This window comes from Talpa occidentalis, unplaced genomic scaffold, assembly GCF_014898055.3.
Source record: "Talpa occidentalis isolate TD23 unplaced genomic scaffold, MPIMG_talOcc4v2.1 talOcc4.2, whole genome shotgun sequence".
Taxonomy (NCBI): Eukaryota; Metazoa; Chordata; class Mammalia; order Eulipotyphla; family Talpidae; genus Talpa; species Talpa occidentalis.
Window position 1 is genome coordinate 30,133,179 of NW_023602073.1, and position 16,240 is coordinate 30,149,418.

The 16,240-nt window shown below is 39.6% G+C and overlaps 1 pseudogene; it reads left to right on the plus strand.

The window, feature by feature from the left end:
- Positions 1-1,183: 1,183 nt before the first annotated feature.
- Positions 1,184-2,747, plus strand: LOC119251135 (proteasome subunit beta type-9-like; annotated as a pseudogene).
- The last annotated feature ends 13,493 nt before the right edge of the window (positions 2,748-16,240 follow it).

Sequence of the window (16,240 nt, forward strand, 5' to 3'; positions counted from 1 at the left end):
TTCCTGCTTTATTCCAAGCATTAACTTTCATGCACTCTGTGGCTATTCTCTTGTCAATAAAGATGAGAAACACTGGATGATCAACCTCAACTATTCCTGCAGCTCTAACATTGGTGACTATTGACCCCTCCCGACAGCCAGGCAGTGACGAACCAAATGTTTGACAAGCTGTCCCCCCTGCACCAGCGCATCTACTGCGCCCTGTTGGGTTTAGCTGCTGATGCCCAGGCCGTGGCGGACATGGCCGCCTACCAGCTGGAACTCCATGGGTGTGAAGCTCTGGGGACCTCACTCCACACCACTAGGGCCCCCAGAGTGTAACATTGAACTAGCACTTGAACCTCTTGAAGCTGGTTTCTGCATCTTGTAAACTTAAGATAACAGTCCCTACCAGACCTCATCATATGAGAATGAAATAATATGTGAAGGCAATTTGAAAACTATGAATCACTATCCTAATACAAATAACAAAGAAGAAAATAACAATGTGGCCACCAGAATACCTGGGGGTTAGCTATGAAAAGTCAAGGTCATTGATGAGGAAGTGAAAATATCTGCTTTTACCCACAGGGGAGGGCCCTTGCAGCAGAGAGTAAGCATCATTAGGGTGGGGGTGGGGTTAAGGGGTCAGGGTAATGGAGGAGAACAATTGAAATCTTACCAAGTGGTGCTGTGAGACATGGTTCCCCCATGCATGTGGGAGGGGAGCTGGAGTTTGAACTGTTGCAGCTATAGTTTCAGGCGTCACTTGGAAGGGATGGTGAAAATGGCACAGGAGGATGGGACTTGAGGCAGTTGTACTGACCCTGTGCCTATCATTTCCTTCAGAATGGAAATGGAAGAACCTCTACTTGTTTTGGCTGCTGCAAACGTGGTGAAGAACATTCCCTAAAAGGGCATCCCCTGGTGGCAGAACGGTTGAGCACTGGGCTGTACCCAGTGCTTGTATAAATAAATAAATCTTTAAAAAAATTTAAAAAAAAAGAACATTCCCTAAAAGTATCAGGAGGACCTGTCTGCGCATCTCTTGTAGCTGGCTGGGACCAACGGAAGGGTGTCAGGTGAGTCTCTCCCCATACATGCCCTCCCTCCTTTGGAGTTCCCCCTCCCCTACAGAAGGGAGTGAAGGTCATATGTTGTTCTTGCAATGAGTTCCAAAGACTGCCTCTAAAAAGCATAGTGTATGGGATATGGGGTATTGGGCTTCACTGCAGAATGTGGAGACCACCTGCTTGTCTCGGTGGGAAGGAAAGATTTTATTTCTTCTTCGTTATTATAGTCTATGACTATTAAGTGGAATTTTCAATATATAGCTTTATATTTGCTCAAGACTCAGTAGTGGTGCTCCACTGTCTTTAATAGTAAACCAAAGCTTTACTCTTTCGTATTTTCTTGATCTACCAGATTTCTATAAACAATCTTTTTAACCCTATATCCTCTCACTTTCAACATGCAGCCTTTATTCTACTTAGCCAAAATAAAATTATTTCTCTTGAACGCGACATAGTCACTCACTAGCAGTACCTAATTTATATTCTTTCGTTTTACTTCTATGAATCACTTCCTCTGCCACTTTCTAAATATTATTTGCCCTTAAAGTGCTAAGTCTGTCTCATGTCTAATGTAAACACAAATCAGTTTCTCTGAACTCTTCTGACTGTCACTGTTTTTAGCACTTCATCATTTTCTACTTTTGTCACATGCTTTGTCTACTTGGCCTTCTGCAGGTCAAGGAGCTTTTTTCTTTTAATATGAAAGACTTTTCCCCTCACCAAACCACCTGTGCCCTTACCTCATCTGCCTCCATCCCCAATCCTCCACGGTCTCCCCTATTCCCTCTGATAACAATTATCTTCTTTTCCTAAGTTCAAGTTTACTTCTGTCATCTGCTGCTCTAAAGTCTGACCTGTGACGCCTCCCCAGGTGTACGGAACCCTGGACGGAATGCTGGCGTGACAGCCCTTTGCCATTGGTGGCTCTGGCAGCACCTACATCTACGGTTATGTGGACGTGGCGTATAAACCAGGCATGTCCCCTGAGGAATGCAGACACTTCACCACAAATGGTAACAAAGCAGGTGGAATGGTACCTGGGAAGCAGAGTGTGAGGAGCAGGGAGACGAGTACATGGGTGACCATTTCCTTTAACGTCCAGACTGGGATGCTTTTGTGAGTGAAGGGAGCAGAACAATTGGATGGGACATCAAGACAAAAGGCATGAACCAGGACTGTTCTGAATACAGCAGTTAGGGCCATGGTTACCCTAACAATCAGTGGTATGCTGGGGCTGGATTGGGCCAGCTCAAGAGTTGATTGTCATTTATCCAAGAATTTGTGAGCTATTGTTAAGCTGTTTCTAACTTAAATAGATCCTGGGGTGGGGGTACTGAGGCCATGGACATCGGGAGATGTCCATGAAGGCATTTTCTAAAAGCTGATTTTCCCACACACCACTCATTACCTCCAGGAGATGGGTTGCGGGGTCTGAGATGGAAATAGGTGTATGGGCCAGAAGTGAATGGAAAGATCGTTGAAGCTAAGCCACTCTCTCTCCCATCCTCCAACCTGAAACCCTTTGCAGCTACCGCTATGGCCATGAACCGGGATGGCTCGAGCAGGGGTGTCATCTACCTGGTCACCATTACAGCTCCTGGTGTGGATCATCAAGTAATCTTGGGCAATGAGCTGCCAAAATTCTATGATGAATGAATCTCCTCAGACTTCCCTTCCTTATTTTGTAATAAAGAATCTGAGAACACAACCTGGTCTGGTCAAAGGGAGACAAGTGCTCAGGGAGAGGAAGCCTGGGGAAAGAACTTCTTGCCTCCCAGAGGTCAGCACACCCCTTTTATTCCTTTGCCCCCAGACCTAAAACACCTTTCTCCAAGGAGGGAGTGGGCATACTAGAAAGAATCCTATACATACTGTGACATGTATTGAGTGATTCTGAAATATCCAAAATGATAAAGTTCTCATTCTGACCCCCCAAGGGTGAGGGTGCAAGGTGAGGAGCAGGGAATCATTCCCTTAAAGCTGGACTGATAGGTGGGTAGACACATGAATGAGCTGAGGGCTCCAACAAATGCTCTAGTAAAAGAATTCCATTCATCAAGCATTCATTCACACTGGAGATCAAAGCATGGCAAATGCTTAAATATTCTGGGAGCACTTGTGAATTTCAAAGAATAATAACAATAATCCAAAAAAAGCTACATTTATTGAACCAGGCATTAATTAAAGGCTTATAAACTTTGTCTCTTAGAACCCAAACTTTATCTGTTAGTACTTACATCAGTACTGTTACTACTTCTGTACAGGAAAGAGTAAGTCACTAGACTAAATTTCAAGTTCAAAAATAGCTCTGGGGTTTAACTTTACCATATGCTCCTTCTCTCCTGTTATATAAACTTTCTTTGCGGTGTGCTGCAACTAACACTAAAACACTAGGTTGTAAAATATTCAGGAATTTTGCAAGTCATTTGTTGACCATTTGTAGCTTAATATTGTCATGGAGGATTATGTATATTACAGAAACCAGCAATGCTATCAGTCAGGACTTTTGTGTTTTTTTCCCCCAAAAGAGTCAGTTTAACAGGACACGTATTTATCAACTGATTATAGTTAGGTAAATGTTGTGCCCCAAATGTTGTGCCCAAGATCAGCAGACTCTGCGAGCATAGCCTCCAAGAATCCAAAGGCAGCTGATGCAAATGCAAAAGGGAGTTTATTACGGGCTGGAGACCGGGCTCTCAACACGCACCGATGCAACGGCAGAGGTCGAGAGCCCCAAACAGAGGAAGCTGGGACATCTTATAGGGTCTCGAGTGGCGGGAACTTTGAAAGAAGCTGGCAATTACTCATTGGCTACTACAAAGGCATTTTGGCGCGCGCGGTTACAGTTTCAAATTGATTGGACGGTTAGAGATGCTGTCCCATGTATGGACAGGACTGCCCTCATTGGCGGCTGGGGTGGTCTGCTTTTTCGTCACCAAGTGGAGTGAGGGTTGTGACTGCTGAAACTATCTCTGGAATGCGGCTGGACAAGGACTAGCATATCAAGGTGGAGGATATACAAAATGGCGAAACCTTGGCTGAGCTTGGTTCCACAGTAAAAAACAATTGGCTCTGAACTACAGGGTAGTGAAAGCAAAGGAAATGAAATTAGGTACATGGTTTCAAAAGATTCATGGTAAAAAATAAGCCTGTGTATGGATGTTTTCAAATCACACAGAACATTTGATGAAACAGAATGTAAATTATCCTACAAAGAAAAAGCCAGTAAATTCCAAAGTATCAGTATCTTTAAATAAAACTACATTCTGCAGCCTTACTGTGATAAAATTAGAAGTTGATAATGAAAGGATATTTAAAATTCTCATGGTTTGCGAACTAACAAAATATTGGTAAATAATATGGATTAAAAGGCAGTCATAAAGGAAATTAATTCATTTAGAACCAGGTGGTAGAAATGTTACATATCAAATTTCATGGGACACAGCTAAAATATTACATAGAAAGAATTTTATGTCCTCAAATTTTTTAGAACAAAGACAGACTAAATAAATGACCTAAAATTTCTTCTCAGACTTAAAACAAAACTGACCACAAATAAAGGGGAGGAAAAATGATTAACAAATACAGAATGAAAGGGGTAGAGTTATAGCTAGACAGACATGTGAAATATTATAAAGAGTATTGTGAAAAGTATATGCTAATAAGCTTGAAAACCTTGATGAGACAGGTAAATTCCTACAAAAATTTACCAAAATTAACACAAGGAAAAATATAAAATTTGACTCTACCAATAATATTGAAAAAATGGAAAAAGTTGTAAGTGACTTCTGATAAAAATAATAAAATTTAAAAGCCCAGATGGTTTCACAAGTGAATTCCTGCAAACATTCAAGGAACTTATCTTAGGTCCTTTTTTTCAGAAAATAGAAAATTTAAAGCTGCTCAGCTAATTTTATGAGTCTAGCATAATTTCATTCCAATTTGAGGTATAGAGAACTCAGAAGAAAAAATAGACTCATTTGACCTTGACCACACATGAAACTAATAAATATTACGTATAAACTGAATTCAACAGTATTAAAATTAATATTAATACAACAAGGTCAAATGGGAAATCTTTAGAATGCAACAATGTTTCAGTGTAATAAAATATATTACAATAATTCACAATATTTGTCAACTAAAAAAAAATCTGTTTCACTCAACCAACAGGTATTTTTTATAAAGTTAAATATTCATCTATAATTTTTGAAAAACAGCTAAGGAACTAGGAATCAAATAAAATTGTCTTATCTTGATACAGTTAAATTAAAAAATATGTATAACAAGCCGTATATATAATAGAAAAATCTTAGGTGCCCAAGATAGGAAGTCTTACTCTAATTATTAAGTAAACATAGCACTGGAGTTCAGGCTAATGCACAAAGGAGGAAAGAGAAGTGAAAGGACTGCATGAAAATATTGTTTATTTGTAGATCATATAATAATCTACTTGGAAAAAAAGCAAACTTTTTAAATGAAATGTAATTGATCAATGTTTTCAACCTTAAGAACTATTAGAAAGATGAAGAGCATTTCCCTACACTAGAATATTCAATAAGAAATCCAATAAAAATTAGATACCATTTATAGTAGCCAATAATTCATAAGGTATCTTATGATTAAGTTAATTAAGAATGCATAAAATGCAAAACTCTAAAAAAGAGTTATTGAATATGATTTGAGATAATGGAGAGTCATTTTGTGTTCTTGGAGGAGATCATAATCTTATAAAGATATCAATTGCTCCCTAAATTAATCTTTAAAATTGAAAGTAATCACAAATGAAATGTCACTTGACCTTTTTGAGGTATTTTATAAATTTATTCTAAAAGACATGTGATATTATGAAGGTCCTCAAGTAGCTAAGCAAACCTTTAAGAGAACAATATAAAAGGGACATTTGCCTTAAGAAACACTTAGGCAGTGTATGGAACCATAATTATGAAAAAGACATACTATGAATCTAATAGTTACTTGAAAAAAGATAAATTGACATGGGAACAGAATTCTAAAGTGAGAAATTAATATATAATAAAGATGTCACTATAAATTAACAGGGGAAATATGGATTATTTAACAGGTGCTATAGAAAAAAAATGGCTCACTATATTTTAAAAAATTGTGTTGGCTCCTGACTTCATGCCATATACAGTAGCAGGTGAGTTGAAGACACAAAAGACAAATGTGAAACTTCAAATTTAATAGAATAAAAATAAAATTATCTTTGTGACCAGGATGAGAAAGAAATTCTTTCTATAAAACCACCAAACCCATATTGGGAAATGTTTTATTATCCTGTTACATCAAATTTAAGGCTTTTTTTTTTTCACATGAAGACAGTGAATTGTGTTCATCTGCTCTTTAAACAACCAACCCAATGTTCTATTGAATACATACTGTTAGCTAAGACAGTAACAATAACGATCATATATGATTTTGATGTCAGCAGATTATAAGCTTTTCCTAGCCTTGAGAGAGAGCGCTTCTCTCGCTCTCGCTCTCTCGCTCTCTCGCTCTCTCACTCTCTCTCCTTCTCCCTCTTCCTCTCTCTCTCACACACACACCAACCTTGTACCTTAATTTTTTATTTGTAATATATAAATGATCACAAATAGAAAATAAGCTCTCTTTTCATAGGAAAAAAAAAATTTCTGCAGTTCTTGTATGCTACAAACCTAAACTGGTAAGATACATGCACGCAACATGGCAATAAAATATTGTATTTCAAGAAAAAATACAACAAAGAAATTAAAGCAATGGTCTTCATAACAGTTTTATAACAGAAACAATTCAGTGTCTTGCATTTACCACAGTAGGACCATCTGGTTATTTTTTTTAAAATCTGTTTACAATAGATAGTAATTGAAGCTATTATTGATTGATTTGTAACAACTTGTTTTTAACAAAACTTTGAGCATGGAAAAAAATTTCCACCTACAAATACAAGCATGAATAATTATATTCAGAATGTTGGCACCTTGGGGAAAAAAGACAAATGGGGACCATAGGCAATTTTTATAAACAAATAACAGAACAGGAGAGGATATTTGCACTGTCTAAAACCACCAGGGGTAAATGCTGATGATATACTGTGAACTGAAAATACGATTAATTCTACCATTCGTGTCTAAGCTTTGTTAAGTCAATGACAAAGAACATTGTAGCTTTGAAAGCAGTTTTTTCTGTATTTTCATGACAAATATTAGACAATTTTCCATTTTTTCAGTCCAACTAAATAGGGAATATAGTTAATGTTTGAAGATCAAGATTCAGGAAGGAAGGGTAGAAATTAAGAATATGTTGATCCCTCCCTATATTTGCAGCATCTCTCTTTATTCTGGATATTTTCGATTTTTTTATTGATTTTTTTATGTTGCTGTTGATTTTTGTACAGTATTTGATTTCTGCCCTCAGGTGTAGACCCTGTAAATATCCCAACACCACCTGTGAACCATTACCACTGTCCCTTGTGCTCTTCCCACCCCTGTTTTGATCTGTTTTCCTCCCCATCCTCTTTTTTAAGCCTCAGATCTGTAGTGCCTATAAGTTTTGTCTTTTTTGACCCTTTGGTTTTTTGTTTGTTTGTTTTAAGATTTATTTATTTATGCATACAAGAACTGGGGTACAGGCCAGAGGTGGAGGGGGGTGAGACGATTCACCAGAGACAGAGTGGGGAACAGAACAGGCAGACTGACTGAAATACACTGCTGAGGGGAGCAGTGGGTGAGATAGGAGAGGTCTGCTGAGCCATGTGGGTAACTCCCTGGCAGGGGATCCATCTCATGCTGCAATGGCTGCGGATAGCTTCATAGTGCTGAGACTTAACCCCTTGCACCACTAGGGAGGCCCCTTTTTTTTTTTTTTTTTTTGAGGCTTTTGTTCAGTTTCCTATATTCCTCCTACAAGTGATATCATCCAATATTTTTCTTTTTCCTTCTGACTTATTTCACTGAGCATAATCCCTTCCAGCTCCATCCATGTTGCTGCAAAAGGCATGAGTTTATCTTTTTGATTGCTGATTAATATTCCATTGTTTATATATACCACATTTTTTGATCCAATCATCTGTTTTGGGGCATTAGGTTGTTTCCATATCTTAGCTATTGTAAAAAGTACTGTAATAAACATGGGAGTACAAGTTTAAACATGTTGTATTTTATATAACAAACCAGAAATAGATGGATTATCTTTGGTTCTCCTTAAGAAATTCTTAACTCTGCTGGTTATGGGCATACATTATAAGAAGAAAAATATTTTAACTTCATTGGACTTATTCAGAAGCTTTGGACGTTGATTCAACAATATTCAACTTCACTAAACAACATTTATGACAGAGCTCTTTGTGTATATGTAATAATACTCTCCAAAACCCAGAGATGAAGTATGGAGATTCAATTTTTTTTTAAAGATTTATTTATTTATTTATACAAGCACTGGGTACAGTAGGAAGCGCGGGAGGGTGAGAGAATTCACCAGAGCCAGAGTGGGTAACAGAACAGGCAGACTGACTGAAATACACCGCTGAGGGGAGCAGCGGGCAGCAGGAGAGGTCTGTGCGCCATGTGGGACGCTCACCAGTGGCCAGGGATAGAACTGGTGCTGCAGAGGCTGCAGGCAGCTTCACAACCCAGCGCTCAACCGCTGCGCCACCAGGGGAGGCCCTGGAGATTCAATTTTTATCTAAACTGTGTTGACATAAAAGAGAGTGGATTTCTTTAGAAAACAGCTTACTCTAGAAAATGTATTAATCAGGGTTCTCTAGAGAAATAGGATGTAGAAAGGTTTTTGATTCTTTTTTTTTTAAGAAATTGATTCGTGTGATTATGGGGCTGGCAAGTCCAAAATCTGCCGGGCAGGCTGGAGACCCAGGGAAGAACTGAGTTGTAGCTGAGTTCAAGGATAGACTGGAGGCAGCATTCCCCCTGTCTCAGGGCACTCAGTCATTTTCTCTTAAGGTCTTCAACTGATTTGCAAGCCCACCCACATAATCTGCTTTTACTCCAGTTTACTGAGTCACGTGTTAATCTCATCTAAAATAGTCCTTCAAGGATCATGCTCAGTGAAATAAGCCAGAAAGAAAAAGAAAAACACTGTACGGTTTCACTTATAGGAGGAATGTAGAGGATCCAAATAAGGGATTGGGGGAAAAAATGTAATTATAATAAAGTAAAAATCAAAATCAACAGGCAACTATAAACCAAAGATATTCTGTGGCAGGGGAAGGGAGTAGGATCAAAACAGGGGTGGGAAGAGCACAAGGGACTATGGTGATGGTACACAGGTGAATGGGTGGTGGGAATTTCACAGGGGCTATTATCAAGATGAAAATGCATACATTGTACAAAAATGAAGAATGATGCGAAAAATATATAAAATAAAATTTAAAAAAGATAAAATATTCCTTCACAGAAACATGTGGACAGGAATCTAAATATCTGGTACTGTAGCCCTACAAGGTTGACACATAAAATTAACCATCAGGTGGCTCAAGTGAAACACCCAAGATAAATGTGGCAGGCGTGTTGAGGAAGGAAATGGAATTAGACAGTTAAATCAATGAAGCATCAGGTTGACCTTTCACCTAAGGTAACAGGCCACAGGTTTTACTTTAGGATATTTACCAGACAAATGCTGGTGATTCAGTTAAGGGTTGTGCCACTAGGTCTGACTGCTTCAGACTATCCTAGAGTGCACACAAGAGAAAAAAGAACAAATGAAATACTTTTCATCCAAACTCAAGACATGAATGCAAAATTTTTAAAAAGCCATCATAGCCATTTTAAAGGATAGCTTTTCTCCCCTAACCCAGCACAGATAAAGACAAGGACCAAGCCTAAGTTATGATGATAAAGGTCTTGAGGTTGTTGAGTTATTAATTATATGACCCTACAGGGTCTCTTATGCTAAGGTAAGGCCACTGGTTGGGGTGGATTGGGACCCTGAGATATGGAATGGGGGCACATGAGCAGACACATAGGAGTCTGAGCTCCATGAGCCACCAAATCCCCCTGAACACCTGTGCTAGAAGAAGCAGCACACTGCATGCATGATCAGACCCGCTGCGTGTGTCACACTGCTTTTGTGTAACAAAAGACAATAAACAGCAGCTTAATAATGAACATTTATTACTGGGCTTTGAAATTGGTGTCTCAAAACCAGTCTCCATTGTAGAGGGGAGAGGGCCCCCACCCATACAGCAGGGAGTACAAAATTCAACTCAGCTCAATTCTGACACTATCTACCTGGAAATAGGGTCAGATTCCACAGGTAAAAGGCACAGTCTCCTAAAGCCACCCTCCACTTCAGACACAAGTCAAGAGTTGAGGCTGCACCTGCTTCTGACCAACAGACTACATATTGAAGGTTCCATGACCCCCTTCTTGGACTTCAGTGCCAGTTGCAAGCCCAGCTTGTTATCTGCCTTCTGAGTATAAATCAAAGATTCCCATAGCACCCTTTCTGGTTGAATTAATTTGCTGGAGCAGCTCACAGAACTCAGGAAACCTATTTCCTCACTAGATCACTGGTTTATTACAAAGGGATGTAACTCAAGAACAGCTGGATGGAGGAGATGCATCAGGCAAGTTATGGGGAAAGGACACCGTTTCCATGCCCTCTCCAGGTGCCCGATTCTCCCCAAATCTCCATGTGCTCACCACCCGGAAGCTCTCTGAGTTCCATCCTCCAGGGGTATTATGGAAGCTTCATTACTTAGAATTGGTTGATAAAGGCAGTTGAACACAGTCACCAAACATTCACTCCTTCTCCAAAGGCCTGGGGTGAGACTGGACTTTCCAGCCCTCTCATCAATGCTATTGCTGGTTCTGCTGACAATAGGCCCGCATCCTCAGGTGCAACCAAAAGTCACTGTGGTGTTTACACCACAAAGACATCTCTATCACTCTCAACACTTAGCAAATTCTAGACTTTTGAGAGCTATGAACAACAACTGTGGATAAAGACCAATAATCTGAAAAATATATTTTGGCCATCTGAATGACCAAATGTGTATCATAGGCATTATGGAGGATAATAAAAGAAATTTGAATATGGGTTGTGAATTTGATAATATTGTATCAATTTTATGGTTTGTGTCATAATGGTATTGTGTTTATTATGTAGGAGAAATGCCCTGGTTCCGAAACACACATGGTATAACTCAAACGGTTTAACAAAACAGTTTCCTAATAGTAAATGCATAAGTAACATCATATATTCATACAATGGAGAACTGTATAAGAAATGCATATTAATGAGCTATCCATAATATAACATTGATAAATTTCACAGAAACAATATTGAGTGGGGCCTCCCTGGTGGTGCAAGGGGTTAAGTCTTAGCACTATGAAGCTGTCCACAGCCTCTGTAGTACATTAGATCCCTGGCCAGGGAGGTGACCCACATGGCACAACAGACCTCTCTTGCTTTGCCCACCTGCTGCTCACCTCAGCAGTGTATTTCAGTCTGTCTGCCTGTTCTGCTCCCCATTCTGTCTCTGGTGAATCCTGTAATCCCCCTCCCATCCCCTCACTCTGTCCTACACCCCAGTTCTTTTATGATAGATAAATAAATCTTTTTTAAAAAAAATAAACAAAATATGTTTGTTACAAATCACCCTAAACTTAGCAACTTAAAATAAAACAATCATTTCAATACCTCTTGTGAGTCTGTGGGTTAATGGGCATTTAAGAACCTCTGCTCTCCTCAGCAGTGTATTCCAGTCAAGCTACTGTTCTGCTCCCCACTCTGTCTTTGATGAGTCCTCTCACCCCCCACACCTCTGGCCTACACCCCAGTTCTTGCATGCATAAATAAATAAAATAAGTCTTTTTAAAAATTAAAAAAAAAATCATTAATGTGACCAATGAGCAAAAGCACTTAGGGCAGTCACCCACACAGCATCCACTTTCCTGTATGGACACTGGTATGTTTTCTAGCAGTCAATAGGATCTAGGCATCTTTAGGATACTGTAAAATATGCCCTGTGCTACAAGCCCTGCATCCCTGCAATAAATTCAGAATACTCACTTCCTGTGCTCCATCTTCAAAGCAGGGCAAAATATGAAGTCCCCCCTACCTACTCAACCCCAGCCAATCAAATTCAGCCACCTGCAACTTCAAATCAAAACTAGTTGGAGGAGGGCCTCCCTAGTGGCACAGGCGGTTGACCTCAGCGCTGTGAAGCTATCCACAGCCTCTGCAGCGCGGGTTCGATGCTGGCCGGACAGGGAGCTACCTATGTGGTGCAGTAGACCTCTCCTGTCGGTCCGCTGCTCCCCTCAGCAGTGTATTTCAGTCAATCTGTCTGGTCTGCTCCCCTCTCTGTCTCTGGTGAATCCTCTCACCCTCCCGCACATCTGGCCTGTACCCCGGTTCTTGTATAAATAAGTAAATCTTAAAAAAAAAAACTAGCTGGAGGAAATGGTGATCCACGCTGCATCCATTTCGCCGGCACAGGTGACAGTAGAAGCAACTGACTTTGGGCGAAGCAGTGATGCAAAAGGGGGAAGTTTCTGGGGGAGAAGTGGTTTGGGGTCTTCAGCAGTGGTTTCAGTAAAGTCCCAGTCCTAACTGCAAAGCAAACAGCCATATCTAGAAGCCGTTGGGCAGCAGCAGTGATGTGGTTTTTCAGACCTGTGGGGCCAGGGAGATTTAATCTGTTTATAAGGAGTCTCCCAGCTGTTGTTCCAACTGGTCCACTGAGAGAAAGGTGTTAGACTTCCAAAGCTTTATCATATTCATTTATGAGGGAACCAGGGAGAATACAAAGACTAGCTTCAAAGAGTATTTGCCAAACACAGATGTATATAGTTAATCAGGAAAAACTGTTGTTTTAGAGAGTCAGAATGGTTAATGTACTACAAGGCAATAAAATTATAACTTTGGTGTTATCGTCTTTATCAGAGAAAAAGCAAAACCATCATACCTTATCAATTGTCCACAGATTACCCCAATAGTGCAGGCCTGGCTCTGTACTCTCAGATTTTGATTTGGCAGGATTATGTGAAAATATTCAAGTGTGGTATTAAATCAGCAAGCACAATTTTGCCTTATTTAGAATTTTTGAACATTTTTTCTTTACAATTCCTGCACCTAAGGTACACTGTTGGCCAGATAGGATTTTTCTATTTCAGTATCATTCATTTGATCATCTCTTTCATTGGACATTTTTTAGGAATGGAAATGGACATTTTTTAGGTCTTTCCATTAAGATGGAAAGACCTCCTTGAGTAGTTAACAAATGTCTTATATTAAGACTAGCTAGTTCACATCTTGCTGGAAGGTTTTTAGTTCATAAAATTGTAGTTTTAATCACTTCTAATGTGTTCATAAATATCTTTATTGCCATTCATCAGATCACTTATTGCAAGAATCCCTCCCTCAACTCAGTCCCTCAGGGTTTCGCTTGCAGTGCCTGTGACTGGACGCAGTCCCATTTTCTCTGTGGTGCCCAAAGTTCACCAGCCATCTTAGCTTACCACCTGCCAGGTTGGAGAAATAAACTATAAACCAGTGTGTCGGGAGGACATTGTAGGCCTCTTTCCACATCTGAACTGCAGCCCTTTCTTTTTAATGGAGACTGGTCATACCCAATTGAATGAAACTTTTCTTTGAATGTGACATTTGTGACATGATCATGGTTCTAGACTTAGAGACAGAAGGGCGATTGAACCACTGCACATCACTATACTAACATAAAAACACAAACATAAGAGTTCTTTGCAGAGTATTTGCAGAACAGAATTATATATAGAATCTTCTATAGAATCATCTATAGAGTAATGATATCTATAAAAATGATTATTGCCATTCATCAGATCACTTATTGCAAGAACCCTACCTCAATTCAGTCCCTCGGGTTTTTCTTGCAGCACCTGTAACTGGAGCACGCAATCCCATTTTCTCTGCGGTGCCCAAAGTTCATGTCATGTCATTATGAAAGCAAGATTTTGCTTAATTGCTTTAAAAAGGATACTGATATTTCTCTAAATTTAAAAAATTATGAAAGTATTGCTCAAAATTCCAATTACATCTGTTGTTTTTTTTTTTTTTTGTGGGGGGGGAGGTTTCTCACCAAAGACTACATTATAATGAAACAAAGAAATGAACCTACATTATTAAAGGGCCTGCTTTCCCTATACATCGTTTTGTTTGAAGTCACAGTTTCTAAGAACTTATCAATGATGTGAATGTGGACTCACTGTAAGAAGGTCACCATCTTCCTTAATGTCTCCTGTGAATTTATACTTTGTTACTTATGAATTAAGTAACAGCATATTAAGTAACTATGGTACAATTTCCCCTGATTCCAAGGTCCCATTAAAATAATACACCATTAAAAGAATATTTGGTTTCAGTTCCCACAAGCTTAGGCCAAATTTGAGGATTACAGGTAGATAAATTAAGAAGAAAATAAAATGGTTTTTGCATATTCTCATCAGAAAACAGAACATTTAAAACAATAATGTGAAACAAATTCTCATAATTATATATCGGGTAACAGTTTCATTCAGTCTTATTTTTTAATCCATGGGTCTGGGACTAACAGATTCCTTTAATAAAATCATCTGCTTCTGTGCTCAAACAGTACTATAAACTCCAATTTTTAAGTCCCCTGAGACAGTCTGACAGGTATCAGTAGGTGGCAACATCAGCTTAAATGTCTACATTTGAGCTGATGATTTTATTATGTGGTGTCAAGAATCAAGATTAACTAATTCTTGATTCATTTTTACAGAGGCTCTAAGATTATTCTTTGTTTCTCTCAGAAGATCCAGTTTTGGGTAGATGATAACCTATAGCAGCAGCCTTCAGCAGTATGAGAGAAAAGCAGGAAACATCTGTCCATAACAAGACAGGCTGGCTCTATTAACTAATCACAGCCAGCCCTCACTAGCTTGGTTTCTGCATCCTTGGATTCAACCAACCAAAGAGGGAAAATGCACACTATGTAGTCAGGTCCCCAGTGGTTGTGTCCATGCTGAACAGGTACAGACTTTTTTATTTCATTACTCCTTTTTTAAAAGTTCATTTATTTTTGTTAATTATAGTCATTAAAAACCAAAATTAGGGCCTCCCCTGGTGGCGCCGCGGTTGAGCGCTGGGTTGCGAAGCTGCCCGCAGCCTCTGCAGCGCCGGTTCAATCCCCGGCTGCTCCCCGGCCACGGGAGGAGGGTCCCACATGGCGCGCAGACCTCTCCTGCCGCCCGCTGCTCCCCTCAGCAGTGTACTTCGGTCCTTCTGCCTGCTCTGCTCCCTGCTCTGGCTCTGGTGAATTCTCTCACCCTCCCGCGCTTCTGACTGTACCCAGTGCATGTATGAATAAATAAATATATCTAAAAAAAAAAAAAAAAAAAAAAAAAAAAACCAAAATTAACAGGCAACTATAAATCAGAGGCACTCTGCAGGAGAAGGGGAAGGAAAAGGATCAAAACAGGGAGGGAAGAGCACAAGGGACTATGGTAATAGTGCAGGGGTGAATTGGTGGTGAGAATTTTATTGGGACTACACCTAAAAGGAGCAAGCATGCATTATACAAAAAGGAAGAATGATGTAAAATATATAATTTTTTTTTATTTTAATTTTATTTATTTTTGCATAGAAGAGCTGGGGTGTAGGCCAGAGGTGTGGGGGCGGGGAGGGAAGGGTGAGAGAATTCACCAGAGACAGAGTGGAGAACAGGACAGGTGAATTAACTGAAATACACTGCTGAGGGAAACAGAGGGTGAGACAGGAAAGGTCTGCTGCACCATGTGGGTTAGTACCCTGGCCAGGGATCGAACTCAGGCAGTAGTGGTGATATTGCTGAGACTTTAACTCCTAGGCCACAGGGAGGTCCCTATTTCATTACTCCTTAAGCAATACAGAATAACAAATTTTACAAAGAATTTACACTGTACACAGTATTAAAATAATCTAGAGGTGATTTAAAGTACACAGGTTGATGGTGTAGGTTTATGCACATACTCTGCAGCTTTATATAAGGAATTTGAGCATCCTTGGATTTGGATATCTGCAGGATTTCTGGGACCAATCCCCCTCAGATATAGAGGGACAACTGTACAGTAAATATAAGTATCAGAATAAAAGAGTAGAATCTTCTGGAACCTGTATCACTAGTTCACAAAAAGTCATTACTCTGAAGGTAAGAACACACCCTAGACAGTAAGGGAACTGGCAAATTT